Source organism: Brienomyrus brachyistius, chromosome 16 (assembly GCF_023856365.1).
Source record: "Brienomyrus brachyistius isolate T26 chromosome 16, BBRACH_0.4, whole genome shotgun sequence".
Taxonomy (NCBI): domain Eukaryota; kingdom Metazoa; phylum Chordata; class Actinopteri; order Osteoglossiformes; family Mormyridae; genus Brienomyrus; species Brienomyrus brachyistius.
Genome location: NC_064548.1, coordinates 9,359,575 through 9,371,784, shown reverse-complemented (window position 1 = coordinate 9,371,784; position 12,210 = coordinate 9,359,575). Strand labels below are relative to the sequence as shown.

The following is a 12,210-nucleotide window of genomic DNA, read 5'->3' as shown; positions in this document are numbered from 1 at the left end:
TGTATGCATAGCAACGGTTTTGCAAACTTTATTTTCTCAGGACAGAGTTGCAAGTAGCCAGGGGGCTCATCCCAGGCAGCGGATGGCATAAAGACGCTTGTTACCCAAAATGGGATGCCAGTTTATTGTAGGGCACTCACACACGCGCGTGCGCGCGCATGTTGGCATACCTATTTCAATGGGGACCTTCCATTCATTTCTATGGGAAAGTCCCTAATCCCAGTTAACCACGGGCGGTGTTAGATCCCGAGTATTTTAAGCCCAGCCCGGAGTATTTTAGACCAGATGCCAATTATCCTCCGTCAAAAAGAAAAAGAGTCCCGGGTAAACTTGATTTAGCCCTTGGTCTTTTCAATAGCTAGAAACTCCCCTGCTCCCCACCCAGCCCTACCTTAACCTTAACTAACCAAACAAAATATAAGTCTTTTGGCCTTTTTACTCTTTTGATTGATTTCACAGATTTTTATAGAACTGTGGTTAGCCAAATGGTGACCTGGAAAACCTCCCTAACAGTAAGGAAGTTTCAGGTTTTACCACATTTTGGGGACATTTTGGCCCCAACCACACAGACAGACAGACAGACAGACACACACACACATACAAACACACATGCACACACACACACACACACACACACACACATAGATGCAGATACTATGCTAAGGTTTGTGGAGGTCATTCAGTTGGTCCCAGGCATACAGAGCACAGGAGACCTTAATATTTCTTCGAGTCCCTGGGAAAAACAGTGTTAAGGCACATGCGGGAGGTCTGTTTCTGTCTGTGAAGGCAGTTCACCCAGAAATTTGGCCTGGAATCACTGGGATAAATGTCACGGACTGACAGGGAGGTGGAACATGGTGCTGGACCAGGTCATCCTACGTAGCTTAATCAGGCTAATTACCCAACTGGCATGAGAGGAGTAACGCAGGCCTGCAGGGCGCAGAGGGAACGATGCCCATTGTGTGAGCGAAACCAAAACACAACAGTGATTAATCAAATGTTCAGTAAGTTCACAACAAGCGAGCAAGTCCACCCAGGTCTAATCAGTTCCATGGCAGAGTTTAAAAGAGACAACAATAAAAATGAAACACAATGCTCCTCTCCAAGAGTGCACAAAGAAGAGAACATACATCTCTGCCGGGTTCAGTAATTAAATGAGTTTCAGAGACTGGGAGTAATGCAGAGATCACGCAAGCTGTTTGGGTCGATTTCAGACTTGGAACTTTTCTTAAACCAAAATACAATCTTTATCAGATGAAAGTGGAGCCGTGCTTCCTCCAATTTTTCTTGTGGAGCCTTTTTTTTTTGGTAAATCCCAGCTTTATTCGCTAATGTCTAACTTCCATTGTAAATCGTGATAGGGGACTCAGTGTAATAGGTGGTTCGTGTCGCTTTAACACAACTACGTAATCACATTATCTGCAATTTTAAGGAAAGCCACGGCAATCTTGGTCAGGCGGACGCCGTGAAACACATCTCTGTAGTAATAACTGCAGTGCAGAATAACTGAAATGAAATGAAGGGGGTGGTAATGGGGTGAGTCTGAGCGATAATGAAGTATTGGATGGAAGAAGGTGTGTGTGACGCCATCGGAGAGAGTGACATCACTTGTGCTCGGGGGGGGGTTTGTTGTGTCTGGGGCCTCATTTCCGCACCCCCTCAGACGTTTCAAAAACTGAATAAATAGCAAATAAGTAAAGTCAGAAGATTATAGCTAGCAAGCTGCTTCAGTATCTCCTAAATAAGGAACATGGTTATTTAATCGGGGTGGCATGGTGGTGCAGTAGTTAGCACTGTTGCCTCACACCTCTGAGACCCGGGTTTGAGTCTCCGCCTGGGTCACATGTGTGTGGAGTTTGCATGTTCTTTCCATGTCGTCGTGGGGTTGCCTCCGGTTGAGTGAATGGTGTATGAGTGTGCCCTGCGATGGGCCGGCCCCCCATCCTGGGTTGTTCCCTGTCTCGTGCCCATTGCTTCCAGGATAGGCTCCGGACCCCCCGTGACCCAGTAGGATAAGTGGTTTGGAAAATGGATGGATGGGTAATTTAATATTTAGTGCAGTACGTGTATGTGGTCTACAGGGGACCAAACGTCGGTGACTGTGCTGTGTTCAGTGTCACTCATTGTTATAACCCACCTTCAAATGGCTACATTGTTACATTTCATTATGATAACTCAAGTAGGGACTGACAGCATGTGGTGCCCCCCCCCCCCCCATGGGCCTTACTTCAGCCATCGCTAATGTTCGGTGCTCCTCAAGAATAAAATCCTTGATTTGCTGTCTACGGAGGCCAGTAGCATGGAGTGGAAATACGGTGAAGTGTGTCAGCGAGGGTTGGTGCGGCTTGATCCAGGTCCGTGAGGATGTAGATGGAGAAGAAGCTGCACCTGGGAGGCAGAGCGGACTGCCGGAAGCCGGGAGTGGGAGAAATACATGGGGGCTCTGGAAGAGATGTTTTGTCAAGGTCGCAGCACTGCAGGTCTCCCCAGAAGTAGGGAAACCTTCACTATGGCAGTGGAAGGGGGCTGAGTGGCCGAGTTCAGCATCATCACCCTTTATGTTGCTGGTTGATGTGTAGCTGACAGTGCAAAGTGGACAAAGCCGTAGCGATGACTCTTTAGACTATTGACATTTTAGCTTTGGTACGTAGATTTTGATGTTATTGTATCATGTTGTAGCCACAATACATGACGTGCAAATGTCATTATTCGTGCACAAAGTACAGCCTTTGAAGAATAGCATTGCCAATGGACACATGGACATCCATCCAATCGTGCGATGGGTTGAAATAAAGTTAACATATTTTTAGGAAGGAAGAAATGCGAACCACACAGGAATGATTTATCAGAAACCTTAAACAATGTCAGTTTTTTAGCTTCTTACAGTGTCCAATGGCCAATTCTTGGCCAAGCAATCAGAAGGACCTTTAAGATCTGTTTAGGAAAATGTTTGAGAAAAATATATTTTTAATATATAACCAGCTTGGGTGGCTCAGCAATACCTGTCAACTTTTCATTTGATTGTCACATTTTTCTCCCCATTTCCCGGAAAATGGAGATGGATTTTAAAAAATATTAATGATGGCCAGATAGGTCGATGTTTACTGGAGTGGTCTGGGAGTAAGGGAACTGGGCAGCAGAACAGTCACTGGTGCCCCCCCCCCCCGCAACCCCTGCTCTTCTTCTCAACCAGCTCCAAATTTTTAGTTATACACCTAGCACTGCTAGTTATACTGAATCCTCTGCATGCAGAAACTTGCTAAGGCTTCATTTGCATTCTGGCCCCTTGTGCCAGTATGTTACCATTCACATGCACTGTATAACTGCACATAACCAGGTTCCAGTTGACATGTATGATCACGTTTCACAAGCCGGGTGTAAAATGAACAGCGAGGTTCATTCAGGGTTAGCGATGTGAGTCTTTCCATCGCATGTTTAGTTGCACTATGCAATTCTCGTGTAACAAAAGACATGGAATAGGATTTCAAGGAAGCTGGGGAGGGCAGAGGGGCAGTGGAGGATGGAATTGACCTAACAAATGTGCAGCGAGCAGAGGAAGTTGGTCTGCATTCAACCATCGAGTAGTAATTTTGTCTAAAGAGTATCCGCACCGGAACATCCAAGACCGAAGTCTGAACCGGTGATTCATGCGTAAATACTTAGTTGTCTATTTAAGGGTTAGGGTTGTATGAGAACTTTGACTTTAATAGGGTGTTGAAATCACGCTCATACCATGCACAACTAATTGAGGTGTATATTTGAATTCTGGATGGATTTATTTGTGTGTGTACTTTGTAATTTTTCTTTATAGTTGTCATGTAGGACATGTCCAGTGGAACATAAAGGATTCTCATTGTGCATGCGCCCGATTGACTATTCACCAAGTCACACAGTTCTCCTCCCATTTGCTCAAATCTGGGACACTGTGAGAATCACAATGTCATTACCCCACCAGGTCACCCTCTCCAGTAGCCGTCTGGACCATTGTTGTTGGTGGAGTGTTTCTGAATGAGCTACGAACTCAGGAAGAGAGCCCTCGACACACTTGACATCCCTCTCAAAGTCGTAGTGGACTTTGCCCCGAGAGGGGAACTGACATGAAACCCAAACGAGTGAGTCTGCAATATTATCAGACATAAAGAAACAAACATCTGTTCTCTGTCACAAACCAACACACTGATGTCTAAGTTTGGTTTTTAATAAAGGCAGTTTGATTTTCACAAGAAAGACCACCCTCTGGTAATAATTCAGATTAATGGATAGTGAGAGTGAACTTAAAGTATAGTTGATTATACAAAGGGCACAGTGAATGACTGACCAGTGGTGCTTTACTCAACCCTTTGTCTCAAATACATACCCTCGTTATTCCTATCATTACAGTATATAGAAACATCAGCTCCAGTTTGCAGTTTCCAGGAAAAAGAAAAATACTTGGAGTGTGTCCACCAATGTCCCACACAGGCTTGCAGTGAAAGTGCATACTATTTAAGAATGTTATTAATTTATGAACATTCCTTTCATAATGCCTCATCTCTCCCATCTGTTGTTTTTTAATCATCTTTACATGCCCAATTGATGTCTAACAATGAAATATGTGCCGTTACACTGAAAACGTTCGCAATTTGTATGGGTAAATCCAGACATGCATACCCGATTTGCCAAATTGCCATACAAGTGGAAGTATAAATAGGTATAGTTTGTTATACAAGGTGGGTTATGTTTTCTGTCTTTCAAGTTAACGATTTCACATGGCGGGGCGGTGCGTCAGCCTACTGACCTTGGCACCTGAACAGTCCCAGGCACCTGAACGAGTTACTGGAATGCATTTTTATTTTATTTTGGTTGGTCTGACTGTGAGCCCAGGCAAGGCACCTTTGTTTATTTGGTATAGATTTCAATCAAAGTCACTTTCCTGGAGTGGGATCGGCAACATCAGTGAGACACAGAGTTCTTTGAAACCAGCAGCTTGTTGACGCGATTAAAGGAGAAGTTAGAAGGCGAGTAAACAGAACGGTGCCCAGCGGGCCTAGAAACGTCGGTGAAATTATCGAGGTTTGCCTAATTTTTTACTGCTTGTAAAAACTTGTGTGGAGACGAACATACAGAGAATACAATGTGAAAAAACACAACTTTTGCCAGAAAGGCCCAATGGTAAGTGTTTTTTTAAGCTAACCTAAAACCGGCATCTTCTCCAGCTTCCAGAAGAATAGTGATGACGTCTATCTGTGAGTGTTCCTCATGCTAAACTATCATATAGTAGCTATTTTGCCTTACTTTTGACACTTAGCCTGCCAGTGATGTAAATTGCAGTCCCACCAGATGGGGCAGTGTTGAGTATACGCATGAGATGCATGAGAGCAAGTGAGACAGGGGGGCGGAGTCCTACAGAACACATTCACCTATCCCCAGAGCTCGAAGCCGGGACCTGCCCGCGCAGCGTGATGTAGAAACAAAGGTGCTGTTTGTCTTAGCAGCAGAGTTACTTCCCACCACAGGCAGATAGGCAGTGGCAACAGCCATTTGGCTCCAGTTAGCAGCTGGTGTAGCGCTGGCCTTGGTCTCTGTGTCCGGCGTGACGAGAGGCTATCATACAGGAGCGGTCCAAGAACAACCGGAATCAGGACATCCCGGTTTCAACACCTTGAAGGGGCAGCTGAAATAGCACAAATTGCACTTGTATTTCGTGCCTCAACAGAAGGAAGGTGTAGCCGACATCTCGACGCAACGTCCTCAACTGCAATAATAACACAGGAACAAATAACATGATATTGTGAAACTTCTTTTGAGCCGCAGTCTTCGAGGTGATAAAGAGAAATTGCCATTTGCTAACGAGTAAGAGCATCTGATAACTGTTAGATGTTTATTGCTTTGTGGTTCCCAAATGTTGCCTGAAAAGGATCCAAGCCCAATTAAGTAAACAAATAAGCATTTACTGACCTCCCATCGACAATGGCTACATCTGCAGGAGATGCCATTCATTATTTATAAAGTTGGGGCATCCAGTTATTAAGAGAGACATCTGGAAGCTGCGAGGCTGATATCTGCATGCGCTGCGGATTCCAGCAGCACTTCAAAGCGGCTCTGCGTTCCGAACGGTTCCACTGTCTATGGCTGACAGATCCTGGCGAGATACCAATGAGATCCCACCTCCCACCAGAGACGCATTGTTGATTTTTATTTTTACACAGCGGAAACATGACTCTCACCGGCCAGAGGGACTCTTTAAGCAGATGCTATGCACTGATTCTGAAGGCCTTGAAGCCGGGAGACCTGTTGATGTTCACCGACTCAAGCAGCTGCGTTTGAAGCCTGGCCAGGGGGGATGGAGTGTTTCAGAGCAGGAGCTCATATTTTTACAGAGTGGGGCTTATTCTCTGCCAGTAATCCTCCCAAAACTGGAAAGTATGAGGACATGAGTTACTGTGTTTAAAGTGAGCGTGTTATACCTTCGCAGGCTTTTATATGGTGCCATTTCCAAGGAAACAGGCCAACTTAATCCTTTTACTATTAATTTACCAGCAATACTTCTTCAGGAAGCTACTCACATGCTTACAAAGCATATAGGTAAAACCAATACTTGGTGACAGAAAATATTTTGAAATTAAGCTGCATAATCAAATTTCCAACAATAATTGTTGTAAATTAATTTAAAACTAAGTACATTTAACTACAGCATTTAGAAATGTAAACGTTTAAATGTTTATTTCATGTATTTTATTTTTACTAAAGTAAAGCACTGAAAAGACCTGCTCAAAGGCGCACGATGGATGGCCAAGACTACTGAATACTGAATATTGCTGTCAGGTTTCTGCCGTTGTCACTTAATGTAGCTGGTAGCTAAGAAAGACAGATCATAGCAAACAGACTGAGGTAAATAAAAGAAAAAAGGCGAATAAGCTAAAGCAGCCATTTCCTTTAACATACACGGCTGCCCTGATCTCCGATGAATGTTAATGACGACCCATGACGTCCTCGGTGATGCTCTGTAACGTGGGCGATGAAATAAAAACCAGGAAGGGAAAAATCTGAACTTTGTTCTGTTGACAACATGTGCTTCTAAATGTAGAATAAATTCCCAGTTGTTGGAAATCAAAGACAATTTGCTAACAAACACTAACATCTTATCCTGTGTTTCTTTGCCATTTAAAGTTACATCAGCAGAATACTTTTATGAGAATGAATAAACCAGTAATTACACTGAACTTCACGCTCGTACAAGTGTTTATGTGAATTTTCTGGTTCGTGCAAACTGAATAGCTGTGTTGCTTTAATTCCTTACACGTGTAGGCCTATTGGCCACAGGAGTATTTGGGATGCGTCTTCTATATGTTTTATCACGACCCCTTTCTCGTTTATGCAATGATTAACATCAGCATCAGCCTCAGAAGAGAACAGACACATCCGTCCCCTTGAGGAAACTGACAGATGTGGGCCACCCTGGTGTGGGACAGCTGGGTGTCTGTTCCTCGAAGCCCCTGGGTATCTGTGGCCCCTCTCGTAATCACAGCTTTCCGGGGGACACAGCGGACAGGCTGCTCAGGATGAGCTATCAGGGCCAGAACCACTGCTTTGTGTCACCAGTGAAAGGATCCTCCCTCTGTTTTGCTGAGTTGAAAATCTCTCAAACAAAAAACTCCTTCGCCTTTTAATTGCAGTTCACTTTAGTGGACAGTCGTATTTCCTACTTCGGCTATTAAACAAAAACATATTTATTTAATAAAAGTATAATTTATGTAGCTACATGTTTCAGGAATGTCATATTTTTTTTGTGTTTATACGATAAATATGTAGCTCTGCATTGCCCACTTTGATGTGCCTTTTGACTTTGTCTTATTTTGTCCTGTCTAATCCCCTTAAATGTTACAAGTTACTAACTGGAGGGCGAGAGTAAGAATTGTACTGATGTACAAAAAGTCTTGGATCTTGAAACAAGCTTCGCCGGGAGACCTTGCTGAGGCTGACCAGAAGCCTAAGAGAATTGAGAACTCACTGCTAAGCCATAAACTTCTCATCTCTGATGAGAGTCATTATCATCATTGAAAAAAGCTTTTATTTCGTGTCTATAATGTGGGTGTAGATGTTTACAGCAGATCCCAGAAAGCAGTTGGGACTTCACACTGTCTAAATCTATCAAAGACCGCTGCGCGAAAAGCTTGACGTTGCTGCTAACATGCGGACATAGATATATGTCACACATTTACTCCTAAATCTCTGCTCCAACATCCATAGCCCTTTAGCAACACGAGTAGACATTTTTATTTTTAATCATGTTTAAGTTGCCTTCTGGGTGTTGAGGTCTTCTGTGATATCTTGGCTGACATTCTGCTGTTTACTTTCCAGAGCCCGTAACCTTGGCGATGTCTCTGGAGGAAAATCCGGCCAATTGCAGCAGTCATCAGCCATCCAATCAGCGGCTTTGATATTACAAGCCCAAAATGACACATTTGAAAGGCTAAAATTAAGTAATGTGCAACCAATCTGAACATATCGGCAAGCCAGCAGCCGGCCCTTACAAATTCATGACTTTTCTAAGTCCTCTGTAAGTTTGTTTTTTGACCTCTGCATGATCTCAGATCACACCTGATGTAGGTCCAGTCACTCTGCATCCAAACACCACGCTGAGAAGTCGGAGCAATGATGCTTTAAGGCAGAGAAGCCCGATCAGACCATGGATGAGTCCCCTGGTCGCTGACATCGTTTGCAATCCCTTCTGACTGTGGGCCTTCTCAAAGCATTACCTTCAAAAAAGTCATGTGACATGCCACATTCCATTATGAAGTCATGTGCAAATCGTACTGCATTATGAATACAATTAGGAAAAGTGTTGTTTAGTTTATAGTTACAAACATGTTAACAATAAATCTATTCATCGGCTCAAGTAATACTTAAAGCTCAATAAAATTTACTATTTCATTAAAGTCAATAAAAAACATGAAAACAGTAGCCTTCATATCATAACAGGGCTAGAATCAGTTAGAATGGTCTTTATTATGGGTCTAACATCAGACATGAGGTCATGTACAGTGCCAGTTTCCAGCAGACGACATCCTGTTGAAAATTAACAGACACTGTTAATGTTCTCCAGGCAGGAGCACCTGATCCGGATCTCCTGCCACAAACCGTCAGTATGAGAAAGTCCTGCTTGCAGGGAGACACACACAGGAGAGGCAGCAACTTCAAAGGCCTTAATATATAAAAGCTGAACGTAAGCAAGAGGCCAGGCTCTTAGAGATCTGGAAGATGACAGAAATCGAATGTGACAGTAAATAAACACTATCAAACTCAGGTGACCATAATGGTAAAAAAAGAAAATCAAGATTGGTAGCTCTGTTAGTAACACTTTAGTTAAAGCTGCATCTAGTATAATACATGATACATACTTTCATAATCCATTATAATGGTTGATATAAGAATTTATAAAGCATTACAGCATCTTCTATTGAAGTCATAAGGCATTATAGTGTTGATTATAATACTTAATAAGCTCGAATGAACCTCTCATTTGTAATGCACTGTAGATACATTCATAATGTATTATAATGGTTGGTATAAGAATTTATAAAACATTATACCATCTTCTGTTGACAGTCATAAGGCATTATAGTGTTGATTATAATACATCATAAGCTCAAATGAAACTCTCATCTGTAATGCGCTGTAGATACATTCATAATGCATTATAATGATTGGTATAAGAATTTATAAAGCATCACAGCATCTTCTATTGAGAGTCACAAGGCATTATAATGTTAATTATACTACCTCCTAAAGCTCTCATCTGTAACACACTACAGATACCTTCATAACGCATTATAATGCTTGGTGTAAGAATTAAGGATACTTTGTACAGCATCATGAAGGCATCGTCAGACCATTATAGACAAGACCTTCATGTAGCCTTCATAATGCATTATAAACATAGCTATAATGTATTGTGCCTTTTTATAAATATTTATAGACACATTTACAATGTTTTATGAATGCATTATAATGTGTTATGAATGTGTTCATAGATTCTAAAAAACATGGCATAGAAAGTGTTTCCCAAAACATTACTGAACCAAATCTGGTGGGGAAAATAGTGTAGGCACATCTATCAGCAGACTATTACACTACTGCAGCGTAGTATCATGCAAATCAAAAAGGTTTGAATGCTCGTCTTTCTAGCTGTTAGAAAGAGGCACTTTAAAGGAGCAGGAAGTGTGTGGCTATGTTTGGCAGGGGCCCCTGGGTGTGTAATCCCACTGTCTGGATTCCAGTAACCTCCCGCTGATAGATGGGACATTGCATCAGTTAATACCCACCCCCAGGGCTAACTAGCCATCAGATATTATTTGAATGCTTTCAGCTTTAGGGTTTGGCTGCTTTATATGCAGCAGAGAGGATATAAACTGTAATTTAAAAAAGTCTTTGTTGCTTTTTCACCAGCTGTCTGGGTCAGCATGACGCTGCAAGTTGTCATTTTTTTTAAATACATAAAAGTTAATGACATTATTGAACATTTCTGTACTGGTTTGAAAGACTGTTCAACCAAACTTTATTGTCTTAAGTTTGATATGTCGCCATTTCTATGTGCTTCTGGGTTGGAATTTATACGAAGCTGTGTTCCCCACAAGCAGGGAATCGTAAAAAAAACAAAAAACAAAATGCACTCTGGGGTGAAATTTACAAATACAAAAGAAAGTGTGTCTTTGTGTTGACCCTAGTTCTTGTCTGCTCATAGTTACATGGTACTGTAGCTCATTTAATGGCCTTATCAGATGTTCAATCCCCATGAAAGGCTTAGATACTGTCTGTTGCCCTTCAGGTGGGCAAAATGGCCTAGTTTAATGAAATTAAAGTATGTAAAGTTTCGGTGCCATTTGTGCCTGTTTTTTTTTTCCTGTTTCAAACATATCAAAACGATTTGAAGAGTTAATGCTGGATGACTGAATTTATAGGATGATTTTATTGTACCTAAATAATTTGTGTCTGGAGTAAGAAACTTCCCTCACCTGCCATCAATGTATAGATCCAGACTTTGCATTGTAGTCATTCTGCTTTATCCTTCCCATTAGCTCCCTGAGCGCTAGCAGCAGAACGTGAATAACGTGGAGTGCATAACGCCATTGACCTTCTCCTGGGTTCCTAAGGCCGACAACGACCGTGGCGTCATATGAAGGACAACATAGCGTGCTCCATGAAGATACTCATCAAGCAGATGCTACACAGCTTCTCTGCTGGTCCTGCAAGGATACATTTGATGCTGGGGAAGGCTTCCTATAAGTTCTGCTCAATTCATTTTAATTTTACACCGTTGCCCCAAGTCACTTTATCAGAGTGTGTGGCAATCTATTATTACATCATTTATACAAAAAAGCTCATGGAACATGGAAGAGCGAAATAAGAAAGGCAAAAGAATGCTAGTACTTGATACACCCATTTTGTCTATTGTTTACATGTTTGTATGAATCGCTGTTAAGGAAAACACGTCATTTTCAGTCAGCAAAAATGCATCGTGTACCTTTCTCTTACAAATTCAACTTTGTCGCATATTGTAAGTGGTAGAAATCGACTACCCTCTCAGCCATGGTGCAGAAGCATGTTATACCGAAGGGACCTGGGAAACTGGAACACGTGTGCGGTGGAGCACAAGGAATCCGTACCGACAAAGTTGGGGGAGGAGGGTGGTGGGTAGTGGAGAGGGAGCACAACACAGGGAGGGACAGCGAGATCTGTGCCCCGGGGATCAGTCATGCGTAAATAAAACTGACAAAAATGACACAAAGAGTGGGGAAAACAGATCAATAACTACTTTCTGTCCTGGAAAGCAACCGTTGTTTTTAAAATGTTTTTAAAGCACGGTTATATAAAATATAAAAATCCACGACTTTCTTCTGACACTTCCAGAAGATATCAAGAGAATTCTAATAATTCTAATTCTATTACAGCACATATTAGATCAATTAGACTATTTTTGGAATATGCAGTGATGAATACTGTATAATTAGGCTTTTAAATGGGATTTCATTATACTGTGATATGTACAAAATATAGGATGTGATAATTACTAGAATAAAACAAGAATTCAAAATCAAGAGCCCGTTATTACTATGGTGGTACAAGCAGATGGTTCATTGAGTTGCTGGTAGACCCAACTGAAAATGCATCATTGATGAACTGAGCTTCATTTAAGCTCCACGATGCCCAGTGGAAAATCCCATGGTCCTG

At 42.1% G+C, this 12,210-nt stretch overlaps 1 long non-coding RNA gene across 1 annotated transcript; it reads left to right on the top strand.

Moving 5' to 3' along the window:
* The first annotated feature begins 4,790 nt into the window (after positions 1-4,790).
* On the top strand, positions 4,791-9,724 carry LOC125710318 (uncharacterized). Its single transcript, XR_007382961.1, has 2 exons — positions 4,791-5,151; positions 8,341-9,724. It is a non-coding gene; the product is annotated as an uncharacterized LOC125710318 (long non-coding RNA).
* Positions 9,725-12,210: the final 2,486 nt, after the last annotated feature.